The sequence below is a fragment of the Sus scrofa genome, chromosome 2 (genome assembly GCF_054392235.1).
Source record: "Sus scrofa isolate SSC_HxYL_T2T_F1_AM1 chromosome 2, Sscrofa_HxYL_maternal_Yorkshire_Landrace_v2.0, whole genome shotgun sequence".
In the NCBI taxonomy this organism is placed as follows: Eukaryota; Metazoa; Chordata; class Mammalia; order Artiodactyla; family Suidae; genus Sus; species Sus scrofa.
In genome coordinates, this window is record NC_139384.1 from 151,569,461 (window position 1) to 151,590,000 (window position 20,540).

The 20,540-nt window shown below is 45.6% G+C and overlaps 2 protein-coding genes across 3 annotated transcripts in view; one reads left to right on the forward strand and one right to left on the reverse strand.

The window, feature by feature from the left end:
- Window positions 1-13,613, reverse strand: part of SIL1 (SIL1 nucleotide exchange factor) — a 231,019-nt gene extending 217,406 nt beyond the window's left edge. For both annotated transcript variants that reach the window (XM_021084842.2, XM_021084846.2), the window contains exon 1: window positions 13,510-13,613. The gene's annotated coding sequence lies outside the window, so the exon portion shown is untranslated. The remainder of the gene's footprint in view (window positions 1-13,509) is intronic.
- The window catches only part of PSD2 (pleckstrin and Sec7 domain containing 2), a 684,196-nt gene that overhangs the window by 129,670 nt on the left and 533,986 nt on the right, over window positions 1-20,540 (forward strand). The window lies entirely within an intron of this gene.

Below are 20,540 nucleotides of genomic sequence, written 5' to 3' on the forward strand. Positions count from 1 at the left end.
CATCTGACAAAGTCCAACATTCATTCATGATAAAAACTCTTACCAAAGTGGGTATAGAGGGAACATACATTAATATAATAAATGCCATTTATGACAAACCCACAGAAAATATAATACTCATGGAGAAAAGCGGAAAACCTTTCCACTACAATTTGGAACAAGACAAAGATGCCCACTCTCACCACTTTTTGTTTGTTTCTTTTTTGGTGTTTTTGTCTTTTTAGGGCCCACCCACAGCAGATGGAGGTTCCCAGGCTAGGGGTCCAAGTGGAGATGTAGCCGCCTGCCTAAGCCAAAGCCATAGCAATGCAGTATCTGAGCCAAGTCTGCGACCTACACCACAGCTCACGGCAATGACCCAGCTCATGGCAACGCTGGATACTTAACCCATTGAGCAAGGCCAGGGTTCGAACCTTCATCCTCATGGATGCTAGTTAGGTTGGCTAACCACTGAGCCATGATGGGAACCCCCCACTCCCACTACTTCTATTCAACATAGTATTGGAAGTCCTAGCCACAGCACTCAGACAAACAAAAGAAATAAAAGTTATCCAAACTGGAAGAGAAGAGGTAAAATTGTCATTGTGTGCAAATAACATGCTACTATATATAGAAAACCCTAAAGACTCCACACAAAAACTTTTGAACTGATCAACAAATTCAGCAAAGTAGCAGGATATAAGATTAACATTCAGAAATTGGTTGCATTTCTGAACACTAACAATGAAATATTAAAAAAAGGATACAAAAATATAATACCTTTTAAAATCACACCCCAAAAAATTAAATACCTGGGAATAAACCTGACCAAGGAGGTCAAAGACTTACATGCTGAGAACTATAAAACATTAATCAAGGAAATTAAAGAGGATTCAAAGAAATGGAAAGATATTCCACGCTCCTGGTTTGGGAAAATTAATATCGTAATGACCATACTGGGGGTTCCCATCAAGGCTCAGTGGAAACAAATCTGACCAGGAACGATGAGGTTACAGGTTTGACCCCTGGCCTTGCTCAGTGGGTTGAGGATCTGGTGTTGCTGTGAGCTGTGGTGTAGGTTGCAGGTGTGGCTCAGGTTTCGCATTGCAGGGGCCGTGGCATAGGCTGGCAGCCACAGCTCTGATTAGACCCCTAGCCTAGGAACCTCCATATGCCAAGGATGCAGCCCTAAGAGGGGAAAAAAAAAAAGGCCATACGACCCAAAGCAATCTACAGATTCAATGCAATCCCTATCAAATTACCCATGACATCTTTCACAGGACTAGAACAAACAAAATTTTTGCGTCTATATTCATCAAAGATATTGGCCTATAATTTTCTTTTTTGGTCTGGTTTTGGTATTAGGGTGATGGTGGCTTCAAAGAATGTCTTTGGGAGTGTTCATTCTCCTTTAACCTATTGGAAAAGTTTAAGGAGGACAGGTATAAATTTCAAAAATGTATATGGAACCATAAAAGACCCAGAATTGCCAAAGCAACCCTGAGGAAAAAAAACCAAGCAGGAGGCCTAACTCTCCCAGACTTCAGACAGTATTACAGAGCCACAGTGATCAAGACAGTGTGGCACTGGTACCAAAACAGACATATGGACCAATGGAATAGAATAGAGAACCCAGAAATAAACCCAAACACCTACAGTCAATTAATCTTCGACAAAGGAGGCAAGAATATAAAATGGGAAAAAGAGTCTTTTCAGCAAGTGGTGCTTGGAAAACTGGACGGCCACATGTAAATCAATGAAACTATAACACGCCCTCAAACAATGCACAAAAATAAACTCAAAATGGCTTAGAGACTTAAACCTAAGACAAGACACCATCAAACTCCTCAAAGAGAACATGGGCAAAACATTCTCTGACATCAATCTTACAAGTGTTTTCTTAGGTCAGTCTTCTAAGGTAACAGAAATAAAAGCAAAAATAAGCGAATGGGACCTAATCAACTGACAAGCTTTTGCAACAGCAAAGGAAACTATTAAAAAAAAAAAAAAAGAGTTCCTGTAGTGGCGCAGCAGAAATGAATCCGACTAGGAACCATGAGGTTGCAGGTTCGCGCTCAAGGCTCACTCAGTGGGTTAAGGATACGGCACTGCCGTGAGCTGTGGTGTAGGTCACACACGTGGCTCGGACCCCGTGTTGCTGTGGCTCTGGCGTAGGCTGGCAGCAACAGTTCCGATTAGACCCCTAGCCTGGGAACCTCCACATGCCTCAGGTGTGGCCCTAAAAAGACAAAAAAAAAAAAAAGACAACCTAAGGAATGGGAAAAAATAGTTTCAAATGATGCAAATGACAAGGGCTAAATCTCGAAAATATACAACTTACACAACTCAACAGCAAAAAACCAACAACCCAGCTGAAAAATGGCAAAAGACCAATAGACGTTTCTCCAAAAAAGATATATAGATGGCCAACAAGCATATATGTTCAAAAAATGCTCAACATCACTGATTATTAGAGAAATGCAGAACTACCATGAGATACAACCTCACACCAGTCAGAATGGCCATCATTAGTAAGTCCACAAACAACAAATGCTGGAGAGAGTGTGGAGAAAAGGGAACCCTCCTGCACTGCTGGTGGGAATGTAAATTGGTACAACCACTATGGAAAACAGTATGGAGGTACCTCAGAAAACTAAATATAGAATGACCATATGACCCAGCAATCCCGCTCTTGGGCATAAATCCAAACAAAACTTGCCTTGAAAAAGATACATGCAACTGTACTTTCATGGCAGCACTATTCACAGTAGCCAAGATGTGGAAACAACCTAAATGTCCATCAACAGATGACTGGATTAAGAAGATGTGGTAGATATACACAATGGAATACTACTCAGCCATTAAAAAAAAACACCATTTGCAGCAACATGGATGGAACTAGAGACTCTCATACTAACTGAAGTCAGAAAGACAAATACCATGATATCACATATCTGGAATCTAATATACGGCCCACATAAGCCATTCCAGAGAAAAGAAACTCAAGGACTTGGAGAACAGACTTGTGGTTGCCAAGAGGGAGGGGGAAGGAGTAGGGTGAACTGGGAGTTTGGGGTTACTAGATGCAAACTATTGCTTTTGGAATGGATAAGCAATGAGATCCTGCCATATAGCACTGGGAACTGTACCTAGTCACTTGTGATGTAGGCTAATTTAAGAAAAAGAATCTATGTATGTGTGTGTGACTGGGTCACTTTGCTGTACAGTAAAAAACTGACAGAACACTGTAATCCAACTCTAAGGGAAAAAAATAAAAACCATTAGAAAGAAAAACTCCCTTAAAAAAATTTTAGGAGGAGTTCCCATTGTGGCGCAGTGGTTAACGAATCCGACTAGGAACCATGAGGTTTCGGGTTCGGTCCCTGCCCTTGCTCAGTGGGTTAACGATCTGGCGTTGCCGTGAGCTGTGGTGTAGGTTGCAGACGCGGCTCGGATCCCGTGTTGCTGTGGCTCTGGCGTAGGCTGGTGGCTGCAGCTCCGATTCGACCCCTAGCCTGGGAACCTCCATATGCCACGGGAGCAGCCCAAGAAATAGCAAAAAAAAAAAAAAAAAAAAAAGAAAAAAGAAAAAAATTTTAGGTTATGCTCTCCCATGAAGAACTTCAATGTGTGAAATTCCAGCCTCTACCCAAAGGTCACAAATAGCCTAAAGGTCAAATCTGGACCACAGACGTGCTTTGGGAGTCCTGGGACTTTCACATTAAAAGCTACACAAGCTTCTCTAGTAATATGTGCGGAGGAGGCCACTAAAGCCACACTCTCACAGGCAATCACGGCTGAGTAGCAGCTGTCCCCACGGAGCACATCAGCTCTCCAGTTCAAAACAGCCCAACATTCTCTATTGCCTCACACTGTTTGCTACTTGGCCCTGGAAACATCTCTGAGTTGGAGACCCCTGGCCAGTGAATGACAGAGAAGGCTGATCAACTGGTAGGCACAGCAGTTGACAAAAAGCTGGACTACTGGATTCAAAAGCATTTATTAAATATCCTCTATGTGCAAGGAATTGTTCTGGGGGCTGGGTACACAAATAAGAATGAGGGATGTTTCTGCTTCCCAGGAATTTCTAATAAAGTTGGGAAGATAAGACTTCCTCTACAGAATCAGACTGTTTCAGACACAAAGGGCTCTAGGAGTTAAACATGCCAGACTCACTGTGCTTAGGGATCAAGAAATATTTCAGGGAAGAACTGGGATTTGAACAGGACTGTTATTTCTCAGGCATTCATGTATTCACGCATTCGGCAAGCATTTACACTGTCCATGTTACACTCAGCATTGTGCTAGAGACACAAAATAAAGCACGTTCGCGTCCTTGAGAAGCTCATCTAATAAAAGACAAAGCGACCACCCAGGATAAAGTACGCTGAATTCTATAATCAAAGTGTTGCTATGGGGATACAGATGAGGAGCTATCAGGCAAGGCTCACTGAAGAAGGTGGATCTGCATAAAGTAGGAAACTAAGGAGAGAGTACTCTGGACAAAAGAACTGGCAGAGAAGCAAGTAGGAGGCATGCTTACAGGACCACATGAATCAGTCTATCAGGAGCAAAGCATGCTCCTATGTAATAGTAACAGATATAATTAAGGTGGTAGGACAGAGGTACACCGAGACAGGCATGAACACCACGAAAACGGATACATTCGAAATTTATTCAGCAGCACGTGGGTGCCACTGAAAGCTTCTAAGCATGAGTGTTCCCGAATCAGCCCTGTATTTAGGAAGAACCTAAGGGGCAGTGGTAGGAGGAAACTGGAGGAGGCCCCTGTAAGGACACAGGTGCAGTTCCAGGAAGACGACTGAGAAAGGTACTGCAGAGACTTGCCCCCAAATTTAAGACAATGGCCTTTCTTTGAAAACACTCTTTAATTTCTACTTTTCTGCTTACTCATATGGGTCTTCCCCCCAACTAATGAGGTTAAGCCTATTTGTTTCATTCAGAGAAGGCACAGGCAGTAGACGTGAGGCTCAGGACTTCTGAAAACTCAGCTGGAGATCAATATAATGGGGGGAGTAGCTTCAAGGGCTTCTTTCCCACTCCCACTGCTACACTGAACCAGCTGCACATCTCAAAGGGAAAGAGAGTCAACTTGAGCACAAAACCCGGGTCAGCATAACTGACTGTGCCTCCCTGACATCGCACAAGGCTAGAAACGGGATACAAATCGGATGGAAGCCGTGGCAGAAGTCTAAATTCCCTTAATGAGTTAACTGTCTAGCTGAAAAGCAGAAGAGACAAGAACCTACTGTCAGAGGGCAGCAGGCAGGCTCTGGACCAGCCAGCCCTGCTCCATGAGAATCACCACGCCAGACCCTGCACAGGAGTTAGAGCCTTAAGAGAGCTGACAACTAAGCCGAATAAGGAAGGAAATGGCAGGGAAGCTTCAAAGCTCCTTGCTGTTTCAAGTGTGAGTTGCTGAGCATGAGCATGATCAGTATGATGAAACAAACAGCAAGCCAACCCACAGAGCAGGTAATGATGAGAGGGTTAAAACCACACCTGTATGATCAGCGTAACTTATCCGGTAACCAAGTCTTGGGTCAGGAGCTGGAAACTGCTTTTGCTGTCACTACTAATAACATAGAGAGAGCCCTCACACTGGGCCAGAGGTTGCACCTTCCATATACAGTCTCTCAGTCCTCAAGACAGCGACAAAAGTCGCTATTACTATGACCATTCTACAGGTCATCAAGTCAAGGCTTAGAGAAAGGAACTTGTGAACCACCTGAAATCTAATAATAGCAGAATATGAAACCAAGTGAGCTGACCCCAGAGTGGTTTTCTATTATTTTTGTAGTTGAAATATAGTTGATTTATGTTGTGTAGTTTGAGGTATACAGCAAAGTGATTCAGATTTGTATGTGTGTGCGTATTCTTTTTCAGATTCTTTTCCTCTATAGGTTTTTATGAGATATTGAATATAGCTCCCTGTGCAATACATTAGGTCTTTGTTGCTTATTTATTTTACATATAGTAGTATGTTATCTGTTAATCCTAAACTCCTAATTTATCCTCCCTCCACCCGCTTCCCCTTTGGTAACCCTAAGATTGTTTTCTGTTTTGTAAATAAGTTCATTCGTATCATTTTTTTAGATTCCATATGTAGGTGATATCATATGATATTTGTCTTTGTCTGACTGACTTCATTTAGTATGGTAATCTCTAGTTCCACCTATGTTGCTGCAAATGACATTATTCCATTCTTTTTCATGGCTGAGTAATAATCTACCATGTCTGGATACATACATATATGCCACATCTCCTTGATCCATTCATCTGTCAGTGGACTCTTAGGTTGCCCCCCTGTCTTGGCTATTATTCAGTAGTGCTGCTGTGAACATTTTCTACCTCTGAGAAGTTTTAAATCACTCTGACATACCATTCACTCCTTCACTTTCTTTTTCTTTTAGAAATGTACTAAAGGTTTGCTTAGGTCATGAAATAAGGTCCACAGGTTCACTGGCCCCATTCTTTACAGAGCACACACACAGGAGGCTGGCCTTCTTCATTGGGCTCTACTTCCTTGTCTCTAAAACAAGTAGCAACTTCAGATCTGCTTTCCTTTGGGCTAAGAGCAAAAGGAAACACACTTCAACATAAACACGGAAAAAAAATCAGCATGACAGCCAAAAACCTCACCAGTGAGAGATGTAAGAAAATAAACAAGGCAGTCAGTGGGAGCAGGGCCTTCTCCCTCCCTAGAGATTTTTAACGTCAATAGCATCTTGCATCTTTACCAGGCCCTAAATAATTCTAACAACTTCTATGGCCATTCTCTGTGAGCCCTCTGGCTTGAGTCTCAGCTCTGCCACTAAAACACTGGTGGCGCTAAAAAAATATATTACCCATTTCACTTCTCTGGGGCTCGTTTTTTCAGTAAAATAGGAACCTATCAAAAGCAAAATGGAAGCACTGGGTGGTGACAGAACTTATCTCCTGACTCTTTGCTCACCTAAGGAACCACCAACAGCCATTCTTTGAATCTGAACCAGCTCCAGTCCTGATGTTTGCAGTGAAATTGATAGAAACTCCCTAGAACGATCTCTTCCAGCACAGAAACACCACAATTTTAGACTTGAGCAACTAGGCCCAAGGATGGAGATTTTGCTTCATGAACATAATTAAATTCTACCCCAATGAGTATGAAATGCAGAGGGTCATAAAATCAACCTTAAATACCTTGCTAAGGAGCTGGCCTTTCACGCTTCCAATGTCTACTACTCACTGGATTCAAAGCACCACTGATCAATGTTGTCTGTGTCAAGTGTCCTACTTCATGTTTCTTCCAGTGAACTTGAAGCCTGCAGTTTCCTACAGTTTGGTCAAATGGATGCTACTTCCTTGGGAACCTCACAGAAATGAGAGGCATGAACATGGAACTATTCTCAAATGCAAAGAAATGTCCACTGAAAAGTCTGCTGGGAGTTCCTGTCGTGGCTCAGTGGTTAACGAATCCGACTCGGAACCACGAGGTTGAGGGTTCGATCCCTGGCCTTGCTCAGTGGGTTAAGGATACGGCGTTGCCATGAGCTATGGTGTAGGTCACAGATGCGGCTCAGATGTGGCATTGCTGTGGCTCTGGCGTAGGCCGGCAGCTACAGCTCCGATTGGACCCCTAGCCTGGGAACCTCCATATGTCTTGGGAGAGGCCCCAGAAAAGGCAAAAAAACAAAAAAACAAAAAAAAGGCAGCTGGCAGGAGTTGCTGTCCTGGCACAGCAAGAATGAATCCAACTAGGAACCAGAAATAAATCTGACTAGGAACCCTAAGGTTTCGGGGTTCAATCCCAGGCCTTGCTCAGTGGGTTAAGGACCTGGCATTACCATGAGCTGTGGTGTAGGTCGCAGATGCGGCTTGGATCCCACGTTGCTGTAGCTGTGGTGTAGGTGGCAGCTGTAGCCCCAACTGAACCCCTAGCCTGGGAACCTCCATATGCCACAGGTGTGACCCTAAAAAAAGTCTGCTGGCGGAGTTCCCCTCGTGGCTCAGCAGTGACAAAACCGACTAGTATCCATGAGGACTTGGGTTTGGGCCCTGTCCTCACTCAGTGGATTAAGGATCTGGCATTGCTGTGGCTGTGGTGTAGGCCAGCAGCTGTAGCTCCAATTAGACCCCTAGCCTAGGAACTTCCATATGCCATGGCTGTGGCCCTAAAAAGAAAAAAAAGAATGCTGGAGTTCCTGTCATGGTGCAGTGGTTAACAAATCCGACTAGGAACCAAGAGGTTGCGGGTTTGATCGCTGACCTTGCTCAGTGGGTTAAGGATCTGGCATTGCCGTGAGCTGTGGTGTAGGTCACAGACACAGCTCGGATCTCGCATTGCTGTGGCTGTGGTATAGGCCGGAGGCTACAGCTCCGATGAGACCCCTAGCCTGGGAACCTCCATATGCCAAGGGCAAGGCCCTAGAAAAGAGGAAAAAAAAAAAAGAATGCCTTCAGTCAAGACAGGGCCAGCAAGCAGACATCAGAAACATACCCCTTTCCACTTCTCTGTGGAAATGACAGGGGACATAGGCTAAATATCAAACATTACCCAAAAGCTCCAATTTCCAGTCCAGGAACACCTGAGCTCAGCTATGAGAAAGACCAAGGAGGCGCCAGAGAAGCAGTAGGTAAGTGCAAAACCTCAGAAGCCCAAGATCTGGAAGAAAATAAGGATAATAAAGAATAAACTCAAAAAAAAAAAAAAAAAACAATCAGCTCATGTCCAGCCTCCGTGAAGAAGTCCAGGTAACAACAACCCTCCCATCTCCACCTTCACACACATTGCATTTCTTCTCCAACTCTCTTAACATCATTAGGCTTTGAGGGAGACAACATGGAATAACCCCAGAAATAGACAAACAACTTCTGCTCTGAATTGTTAGGAATATCCGTAAGCAAAGCAGAATTGTCATTCTTACTAATCCTCATGCTCAGATATCTAATCGCCAAGGAGTTTACTGGGCCTGCTACGCCTTTTTGGTAACAGCCTGCACACAACATGCTCAGTGATTAGAAACTGCTCTGCTGGTTGGCATATGGAACTAGTAAGGCCAAATCCACAGCTTTGACCCTTCTAAAAAGGCCAACTAGTTCAAATCTTTCCATGACCCCATTAGCTACAGCCAGCCATTGCATAAGAGGCCCCAAAAGGAATGAATAACAAAGGCGCTATCACTAAGGCATCTCCCATCTGGGAAAACTCAGTGATCTCTTCAATAGCAGGAACTCGCTTTCACTTTCGCATCCTTGACATTTTTCACTGGACCTGGCATCCAACTGGGCCTTGAGAAAATAAGCTGAATGGTCAAATATCCTACTAATGACTGCAGACTCTTGAGGGGTGGAGGTGGGCAGCACAGTGCAAGAGAAATAGCACTGGACTCTGGAGTCAGAACTGGATTTACAGATTGGCTGCTCCAAACCTTGTGACCTTGATCAAATCTCTTAACCTCAGCCTCAGTTACTTCATCTGTAACATGGGGATAATACCAACTACCTTACAAGGTTGATATGAGGACTGGATGAGATAATCTTCTCCTGCTTTTACTAGTTTGATGTTTGAGGTACTGAAAAAGCTTATAGCAATTGCTGGAACCTCTAGACAGAAAACAAGCCTTGATGACTATTTCAGTGAGAGAATAAAAGATAAGACCACACATTCTCAATGAGGGCAAAATCACTCCCAAGGGGGTGAAAACTGATTTTTAGGGAAGAAAAATCTTAGCTATCACAACAGTTTGTGGCCCTCCAAAAGGCCACAGTACATAAACAGACACACAGTATATCTGTGATACTGAAATTCTATTGTGGGGAGATGGGGTGCAATCAGGAAAAAAAAAATTTCAAAAGGTGATGAGAAAGTTCCCTTGTGACACAGCGGGTTAAGGATCCAGCATTGCTGTGGCGCAGGTGCGATGCAGGGTCTATGCCTAGCCTGAGAACTTACACGTGCTGCAGGTGAGGCAAAAAAAAAAAAAAAAAAAAAAAAAAAAAAAAATGGGGGAAAGGCCCAAAAGATTGAGAAACACTTGATTTGATGTCCAAAGGCCTGGCCCAGTTTCTGCAAGAAACTGATCATACTGGCACCCTGATCTTGCACTTCCAGCCTCCAGAGCTGTGGGAAATAAATGTTATTTAAACCACCCTGTCTAAGGTATTCTGTTACAGCAGCCACTTCTCAGTGCCTCAAACAGCGCCTAGGGCACAATCAGGAGAAGGTGCGCAGACACAGCCAGCCCACACAAACCCACCCTGGTCTATGAGCTGCCTGGTGGAACCTGAAGGAACTGTAAGTCTGTGCCAAACACATTCAGTTGCTGCAGGATTCTCACTGTCTCCAAGGCAGAAAAGCACACAAGTGAGGATGTCAGGTATAAACGCGTCACACATCAGGCAAATTTTAGCAGGTTCCTCACATGTGTCCTGATCAGCCTGAATCTTTCAAGAGGTTTTTATCCCAAACACAAATTATTACGGTTGAAGCTAGGAATCCGGGGTTACCTAAAGGCCCACCTGAATGATAACAGGTTATTCTCCCCCTCTTCTCAGTAGCAAAACCCTTTGTGAAAGTAAATGAAGAAAAAGGCAAGAAATTCTTTCTTTAAATCCCGTATAATTAAAATAAGAAGCTCTATGCTATGGAAAACTAAGGCTTGCGGCTTAAAACGGACTCAGAGAAGGATAAAGCGTTCATCCTCACTCAGAAAGAGAAAAGATTAGCTCCACAAGGGCAGGTCTCCAAATTGACACCAAATCCAGAAGTTAGAGATGCCTGTGCCACTGAGCGTGATCTAAGCACCAGCTGAGGCCCGAGAAAAACCCCCAGGAATCTACAACCAATGGAGCCAGCAGTGTAAGAATGTTTAGATTAGCTTTCCTGAAAAGAGGCTTACTCTGTAAGACTGGGAGAGAGCCTCTGTCACGCAGCTTTACTTAAGAAAGGACAGAAAACGAATGAAGAAAAAGAAGGCAGGATGAGAAAGTCAGAGCATAAACCTACAAACATAATGAATGACAATAAGAAGACATCCACCTATTTGAAATAACTTGCCTTTAGAGACTATGATATCTTTTTTTTTCTTTCTTCTTTTTTTGGGGGGCAGGAGGGGGGAACACCTGCAGCATACAGAAGTTCCCAGGCTGGGGGCCACAATAGGAACTCCTTGATGTCTTTTTTAATATTCTCATTAATAGCAAATCTTCATTGAGGGTGAAAACAGTTATTGCAATCCTGCATCCCAAGAGGTCTCATGTGTCTTATCTCATATAACCACTCTTCAAAGTATTACTCCTGTTTTTATACAGGGGAAAACTCAGCCTAAAAAGTGAAAAACTTGTCCAAGGTCATATGGCTTATAAGTGATAGAATCAAAACTCATGTTCACCACACACCAAAAAACCCATTGGGTTCACTTTAAATGAACTGTTAACTCATCTGAAGACAAAGTCAGGGGACAAGGTAGCTTAACCGTTCCATTTGGGGTTTTAAAAAAATGAAACAGTACAGTATCATGTACTAATGAAAGTGATCTCTCATATGGTTCAAAAACATCTGCGAAGACAATTTCAGAGATAATTTTCAAAACTGGCTTTAGACAGGTGTTGCCATTGTGGCTCAGCAAGTTAAGAATTCAACACAGTCTCCTGGAGGATGCAGGTTCGATCCCTGGCCTCGCTCAGTGGGTTAAGGGACCAGTGTTGCCATGAGCTATGGCATAGGTCAAAGATGCAGCTCAGATCTGGCGGGGCTGTGGCCGTGGCATAGGCAGGCAGCCACAGTTCGGACTCAGCCCCTAGCCTGGGAACTTCCACCTGACGCAGGTGCGGCCCTAAAAAGACAAAAACAGTAACAAAAAAAAACCCAAAAAACGAAAAGCCTGCTTAGGACAAAGGCCCTATCACTTAAGTGATGCCACTCTCCACCCCTCAACCCCCACCATTTACTCTTACACACACCATTCCAAAGGAGACCAACACTCACTGAGAATTAAGTTCTGGCATGTTTTATTTTGAACCCTTTTGGTTACTTTCAGTTTCACTTAATTAACCTTTTCTCCTGCCAATGCAAAACACAGGGGCTCAAAATTGGCCTCTGCATTTAAGCAAGTAATAGCTGGAGTTCAAGGACGGCTGGGAGGGGGAAGGAGGCAATAATCAGAGGACAAGGCAACCTCATTCCTGGGACCACATCACTACGAACATATTCCCCATTCCCAGTATCTGTAAAATGGGCACAATAGCTCTTTTCTGTTGCCAATTTCATCAGAACAACACATGTATTAATTAGCAGATTAATCTTCTAAACACCCAAAGGAAAAGTTAAAATAAATCTGATGTGGCAACACTTTTAAAACCAAGAGCCATGTTCTCAGCTGAAACCACAGACCAAGGCCTGATCCATGCTACACAAACATCCATTTTGATGTCCTCACACCCTGGCTCCCATCAAAATCCTATCCAATCTCCAAATCTGGCTATTTGAAAAAATATCAGAAAAGACTTGCGTGGGGACAGCTAAGAAGACACGAGCTACAAAACACATCTTTCATATTGTCAAAACGAACACTGTCTTTATAAACATCAGTTTCTTCTCCTAAAAAACATGGAAGACGCCTTCTTTTAAAGCCTACCTAGTCTAGGTTTAATCCAACCTCCTCAATCCTCCAGAGAAGTTATTTTAGGCCAGAAAGCCAGAGGGACTTAAATCGAGGCCACGTATTTTAAAATATTTATTAGAAAACTAATCTTACATGAGTCACACTTATTATTTTTTAAGGCAGCCAAAAGTCCTCTAGCTCCCATTGTGCAAAGGAAGCCCCAATGACCTCACACATGTTGGGCATTTCCTGACTCCTTGTCTTTTCCACCTACAGCCCCTAAATTGGGGCACAAATTTCAACTGATTTTCGCTTGCCTTTTGAAGCAGATAATTTCAAGGCGAGGAAAGAGGACCTGAATCGGAACCCCCTGGGGCGGAGTGTAGGCGCCAACCCCGGTTTATACAAAACTCCTGTGCGTAAAACCCAGGAATAGGCCCAACCGCCTAGGTGATTTGAAACACACCAAAGTCTGTAACCCCTACGGTAAAGGGAAGTATTTCGTCTACCAAGGCAAAGGAAAACTCAAGACAAGAGTGGAAATACGACGCGAGGTAGGACGCAATTCCATATGGTAAAGAGACACCAGAATGGCAACACTGGAGCTGGTGGACAGATGCAGAAACTGAGGCCCAAAGAAAGGAACTAAAAGAGATGAGGACCCCACAGTCAGGTTCGGACCCCCGCGGCTTCCTCTCCTGGCCTTGAAGCAGGATCACTGCAGGCGTTCTGAGTGGGAGAGGTAGGGAAAGCGGCCCTCGGGCTGAGAAGCCAGGTCTGCCACCACTACTGAGGAGGCCGGAGCCCACTTGTACTTCCCGCTCGGGAGACACCACGTGTGAGGGGTGGGAGCCCCGGAACAGCACTGGCAGCGCGCTGGGCACCCAGCCGCGGCCCAGGGCCGGGCGGCCCTCACCGCCCCTACCTGCGGCTCCCCGCCCGGCAGCCGAGGGGCAGACACAAACCCCACAATTCCAGGCGGCCGCAGCGGCAACCAGCTCCCCGTGCGCAGACGCGGCGGCCACGGTCAGAACTTGCGCGCGCCCGGCTATTACGTCACTGGCTTCCTCGCCCAATTGTCTTCTTCCAGAACCGCGGCAGCCCCACTCCTCTTCCGGCACTCGAGGTGCTGAGCCCGGCTCCTCTCCGGCTTGTTAAGTCCCGCCCCCTAGCGTCTACATGAGCAAACCTCCTGAAACTTATTCGGCCCAGTATCCTTCCGCCGGTGTGAGAGACATCTAAAACAGGTACCCGCAGGCCTGGATTTGCTTCCAAGGTAGAACAGAGTGGAACTTTGAAGTTTCATCTCTGATTTCCCAACAGCTTAACTTTTTTCTAGCGGAAAGATCATCAGAAAGAAACCAGAGGTGGTAGGAAATAAAAATAGATCAAACTGGTATGACTCAGTTGGGATAAAGCTGAGTCTCAAGCAATAAATAGTCCTTAGAAAATTCATGCAGAATAGGCCACCTGCAAGTCACCTACTTTATATACTTATGTATTGTGCGAATTGACAAGGACCAATTATTTTAAAAATAAAAGTCACCTGCAGCTCTAATTCAGCTCAAAGCACTGAGTAGCTTATTTATACATGCCAGGTGTTGCAAATACATTATATTTCCTTCTCATGACGCTTTAAGATCAGAACTGTTATCCCCTTTTTATAGATGGGGAAGCTGAGATTCAATAAGTTGAAGGACTTAAGTGAAGTTTGTACAGTCCAAAAGCGGTAGAACTGGGAATTTATGCCAGATTTGGGTGCCTGCAAAAGTCCTGTTCTCTGATCCTGTTAGACCTTCCCCTTGCCTAGGCGCTTAACCTGGCAGGAAAAATGGGGTGCTCAGTCAGAGTCCAGACCCAGTGATTGCAGGTCCTTCAGAAGTGGAGAAAAGGGGGAGTTCCCATTGTGGCTCAGAGGATTAAGGACCCCAACAGTGACATGTCTGTGATGATGCAGGTTCAATCCCTGGCCTTACTCAGTGGTTAAGGATCTGGCATTGCTGCAAGCTGCAGTATAGACCTCAGCTACCGCTGGGATTGATGTTGCCATGACTGTGGCATAGGCCTCAGCTGCAGCTCGGGTTTGACCCCTAGCCTGGGAACTTCCATATGCTGCAGGTGAGGCCATAAAAAGGAAAAGAAAAAAGTGGAAAAAAGGATAATTTAAACAAGAGCAAACAAAAAACCTATGTTTGGTATTCCTTTCCCTTTCCACGTATTATGTGAGCTTCCAGCAGTTAATCTACCTTTTTTATTGCGTTTACTTCAAGCAGGTGGGAGCTTGGCTTTGCAACCATGAACGAAGTTTGGTTAGTAGCCTGGGAAGGGAGAACAAGCCCCTGGGTAACAGTTCAGTAGGTAGTGCCAGTTTATTAAAAAGACCTACAAGAGACATTCTTCTGCCACTGGGGAGAAAGGACAGGGAACAGTTCACATTTCCCGTGGAACACCCAGTGGACCAGTGACGGTAGCTGGGCCGAGGAATAATTCTAGTTTGGGTCACTGCCTAGCATCATGAGGACAGATGATAAAGCAACAGATATCTATTGCATCAGGGATACGTTGCAAAAGCAACATGTAAATTACAATTCAGAGTGACACAAATTATAAAGATACTAATCGGAGTTCCTGTGGTACAGTGGGTTAAGAATCCAAATACAGGAGTTCCCATCATGGCTCAGTGGTAATGAACCTGACTAGGATCCATGAAGATGCAGGTTTAATCCGGCCTTGCTCAGTGGTTTAAGGATCCGTGTTGCCATGTGGTGTAGGCCACCAGCTGTAGCTCTGATTCAGTCCCTTGCTTGGGAACTTCCAAATGCCATGAGTGCAGCCCTAAAAAGCAAAACAAACAAACCAAAAAAACAACCCAACTGCAACTGCAGCGGCCCAGGTCACTGTGGAGGCATAGGTTTGATTCCTCGCCTGGAGCAGTGGGTTAAAGGATCTGGCATTGCTGCAGCTGCAGCTTAGGTCACAACTGCGCCTCAAACTTAGTCCCTGGCCTGGGAACTTCCATGTGCCATGCACACAGCCATAAAAAAAATTTTTTTTTAAGATGTTAATAAAGTGCTACAAAAATAAGATGTTTAAAATAGAATAAGCTCAAATCTTAGAATTAATAAATAAATGCATGAGCCAAGAGAAGAGTCCAACTGGACACAGCTGGCAGCACTCACTGGAGCCTGACTTCCTTCTTGGGACAGATCTAATCAGCTCAAGTGGGTAGGGAAGAGAAATTTTGTGCCCCTCGATCCTCGAAAACTTAAAGGCGCTACTGAGAACCCTACATTCCCAGGGGAGCCAGCCCTGAGCTCAAGTCTACTGAGCTGCTAAAAATCAGTGTGTGTGGTGAGGCCTAAACAGACTGCCGCTGTTCTCACGGCCCTTAAACAAAGTGGATCACTGTGAAAGTGGAGAGTTTGAAATCCAGGGATCAGATTGAGTGATGGGATCACAGTGGTCTCTTCTCTTTGTTTCCCTGTATTACTCTTGGAATTGAGCAGAAATAAGTTTTAAATTTCCTTTTAAAGGAGTTCCCGTTGTGGCGCAGTGGTTAATGAATCCGACTAGGAACCATGAGGTTGCGGGTTCGATCCCTGGCCTTGCTCAGTGGGTTCAGGATCCGGCATTGCCATGAGCTGTAGTGTAGGTTGCAAACGCGGCTCGGATCCCGAGTTGCTGCGGCTCTGGCGTAGGCCGGCAGCTACGGCTCCGATTAGACCCCTAGCCTGGGAACCTCCATATGCCGAGAGAGCAGCCGTAGAAAACGCAAAAAGACCAAAAAAAAAAAAAAATTTTCCTTTTAGGAGTTCCCATCATGGCGCAGTGGTTAACAAATCCGACTAGGAACCATGAGGTTGCGGGTTCGGTCCCTGCCCTTGCTCAGTGGGTTAATGATCCGGCGTTGCCGTGAGCTGTGGTGTAGGTTGCAGACGTGGCTCGGATCCCACGTTGCTGTGGCTCTGGCGTAGGCCGGTGGCTACAGCTCCGATTCAACCCCTAGCCTGGGAACCTCCATATGCCGCGGGAGCAGCCCAAGAAACAGCAGCAACAACAACAACAAAAAAGACAAAAAGACAAAAAAAAAAAAATTTTCCTTTTAAATAAAGAAACAGCCGAAAAGCCTTCTCTCCCTCGCGGTTCTGCTGGAAAGCTTCCAAGTTCCCTCTTCCACTCCCTAAAGCAGCAAACCCTTGCAAAGGGAAAGTGTCTGAGGAAGCACCTTCAACCCATCCACCATCAATCCAAGGAAACCACAGCACCCACCCCCAGAGCCCTGGCTAGGCAGGGATTTCTATGATAATCTAGCCTTGCTCAGCAAGCAAAATATGTTGAGTAGATCATTTCTCCTCTGATCCACCTTTCTCAGTTCATCTCCCACAAGCCTGATGCCCAGTTGTGTGAAAGCATTCCTGGCATCAGGGATTGGCTCCCTGCTCTCTGTGGATGGGCCTAGAATATTGAGTGGGGGGAGCAGGAACCTTAGCGCTCTGTCTCATCGCCCTATTGTCCTGCCTCCTCTTCCCCACACACCCCCTACCCCAGCTCTCACCATACACTTTTTTTTTTTTAACAGCCGCACCTGAGGCATATGGAGGTTCCCAGGCTAGGGATCAAATCGGAGCTACAGCTGGGGCCTACACCACAGCCACAGCCACGCCAGATCTGAGCCACATCTGTGACCTATACCACAGCTTACAGCAATAAATGATCCTTAACCCACTGAACGAGGCCAGGGATCAAACCCACATCCTCAGAGACAATGTTGGGTCCTTAACCTGATGAGCCACAATGGGAACTCCACCATAAGCTTTTTTATTTTATTTTATTTTATTTTAATTCTTTGCAGGAGGATTTATTATTACTTGCTACAAGTAAGGAGAACATCCAGGATCTTTCCCAAAGCAGTGTCTCCTCACCATTCAAATCCTGTTGCCAAGGAGTTCCTGTTGTGGCTCAGTGGTTAACGAATCTGACTAGCATCCATGAGGATGCAGGTTCAATCCCTGGCCTTGCTCAGTGGGTTAAGGATCTGGTTTTGCTGTGAGCTGTGGTGTAGGTTGCAGACATGGCTTGGATCCCACATTGCTGTGGCTCTGGCGTAGGCTGGCAGCTACAGCTCCAATTGGACCCTTAGCCTGGGAACCTCCATATGCTGCCGGTGCAGCCCTAAAAAAAAAAAAAAAAAAAAAAAAAAAATCCTGCTGCCAGGAATCACTTCTGGACTTCAGGCATTTTATTTACTTGAACGTGAGTACTAAGCTACAGGCCAGCCACTGGCTATGAGGATACAGCTGTGAAACAGTCCCACTTGTTCCTACCCTCAAAGGCTCAAGGTCAGATGAGAGACAAAGAAATGTAAACAGATCAAATCAAAACAGTCCAGCAGGGGCCATAAAACAGAAATATTAACGAAGAGCTATAAGAATAAACCTATGCAGTTCGCACTGTCATCTATCTTTCCAGATCCCTTATGCGAATAAAACTCTTTCCCATTCAGCATCCTGTTTGCTCCAGACAGCCCTATGAGGCAGCCAGGGCAAATTTCATCCCCACTTTACAAATAAAAGAACAACACTTCTGTCTAAACTCTTCAGAGCTGGGATGTCCCGTAGAGTAGACAACAGTCACATGTAGGCTTTAGACTTAAATTAATTGAAATTCAAATGTAAAACTCACTTCCTTGGCCACTCTAATCACATTTCAAGTGCTCAAGAGTCACAGGGGGCTAACGTCTACCGTGTTGGACAGTGCAGATCATGGAACATTTCCATCGTCCCTAAAAGCTCCCCTGGACAACTGTGTTTCAGAAGTCCTGAGAGGCAGGGCGAGGGCAGGAGGGGGAAGCCAGAGATTGCCCTCAGTGTTCCCTGAAAAGCTAACTTGAGCTGTCAGTGTAGAAAAATTGAGAAGCTGAGGGGCACTCCTGAGGAGACCAAGAGGACCTGGCCATCAGAACCACAGCCCTCTGCTGCCTGAGCTGCATCCAGATGGAGTGCGTGGCCGGAGCCAAGGCAGGGCGAAGACCAGAGACCTCTGCCCTGGACCTGTGCACACTGGAGCCCATCTAAGCAGCTTCCTTGCTGGTAGTTAGGAATTCTGGGTCTCTCCGGCTCAGGAGATAGCAAGGACCTCAGAGTACGTGCTCCACCTCTGGTGCATCTCTAAAGGCCGCAGTAGCAGAAAAGGAAAATTTTAAAAACCGTGTTTACAGCCCCTGTGAAAGGGATGTGGGGCCTCTGTATGATCACCTCCCACCTGCTGGAGGGCTTTGGCATCTCCGGAGGGGGTTGGCCAGAAAAAGGTCAGTAAATTTAAGCTGCATTTGCTTTCCGCTAAACGGCCTCCCTGTTACAAAGGGAAAACACACAAAAAAGACTTAGGCAAGATCTCAAAGGCTTCCCGAACAGCTCCCACTGGGGCCAAAGCTAAACCCAAGAACCATGATTCCTGTCTCCAGAAACACCTTCAACCACGCACCTCCGCATGAACACAGACATCTGCCATAAATGTACCGCCTGAAGTCTCCCACACAGACACCACATCACAGAAACAGACACACAGTTACAGCTGCATAAAGAGGCAACTACAGACCTTTTTTTTTTTTTTTTGGCCAGGCCTACAGCATGTAGAAGTTCCTAGGCCAGAGATCAAACCCACAGCACAGCAGCAACTCAAGCCACTGCAATGACAATGCCAGATCCTGAACCTGCTGCACCAAAAAGGAAGTCGCAATAATTTATTTAGCAATTTGGGCAGGGCGTGGCGGGGAAGAATAGACTCCGTGTACCATCAGGTGGGGAGGCTCACCTAAGGCACGGAGCTCGCTCACATGGTAGGCAGTTGACACTGGCTGCTGGTTAGGACCTTAGTTGGGGCTGTCAGCCAACACGCTGACAAGGTGCCTCTCCCGGGAGCTGCTTGGCTCCTTATGGCTTGATGGCTGGTTTCCAAGAACGAGCATCCCAAGAGAACCAAGCATTAAAGTCCACAGTATTCTGTGATCTAGCCTCAGAAGTCAGGAAGCATCATTTCTGCCATACTCTGCTGGTTGAGGGAGTCACAGAGGTCTGTCCACATTTAAGGAGAGATGAGAAAGCTCACCTTTTGAAGGAGTGGCACTGTCATCTTGTGAGAAGGACATGTGGGATGGGATACATCACAGCAGCTACCTCTGGAAGATACAGTTGGCCCACACCCTGGCACAGACACCCACACTGATGCACCCAGCTTACACATTCAGACTCAGAAGATACACAGCACACTGACATGTTTACATATGTGGATAAATGAAAACATCCTGCATTTACACACATGAACACTATCACACAATGACACGCACATTCGCATATATATTACTCTATGATTACACAATTAGACATGTCCAGGGAAACTTGCAAACATACACATGTAAAGTAGCCTTGAAAGCCAATCAGAGGGAGTTCCCGTGCATTGTAGCTCAGTGGTAACAAAGATGACTGGTAGCCATGAGGACTCAGGTTTGATCCCTGGCCTTGCTCAGTGGTCACAGATTGTTGCCGAGAGCTGTGGCGTAGGTCGCTGATGTGGCTCAGACCTGGCGTTGCTGTGGCTGTGGTGTAGGCTGGCAGCTACAAGCTCTGATTCAACCCCTAGCTGGGGAACTTCCATGTGCCACAGTGCAGCCCTAAAAAGATGAAAGAAAGGAAGGAAGGAAGGGAGGGAGGGAGAGAGGGGGGAGAGAAAGGAAGGAAGGAAGAGAGAGAGAGAGAGAAAGAAAGAAAAGGAGGAAGGGAGGATGGGAGGGAAGGAAGGAGGGAGGGAGAAAGGAAGAAAGGAAGAAAAGAGAACCATCAGAGACCCTAGGGAAACCAGAATGGTGACAGATGGAGTATAACCTAGATGTCAGCTGTCCCCCATTCTGCTCCACGTCCCCACCGAGAACCCTTCCCGCAACAGCATCGGGCTGAAGTG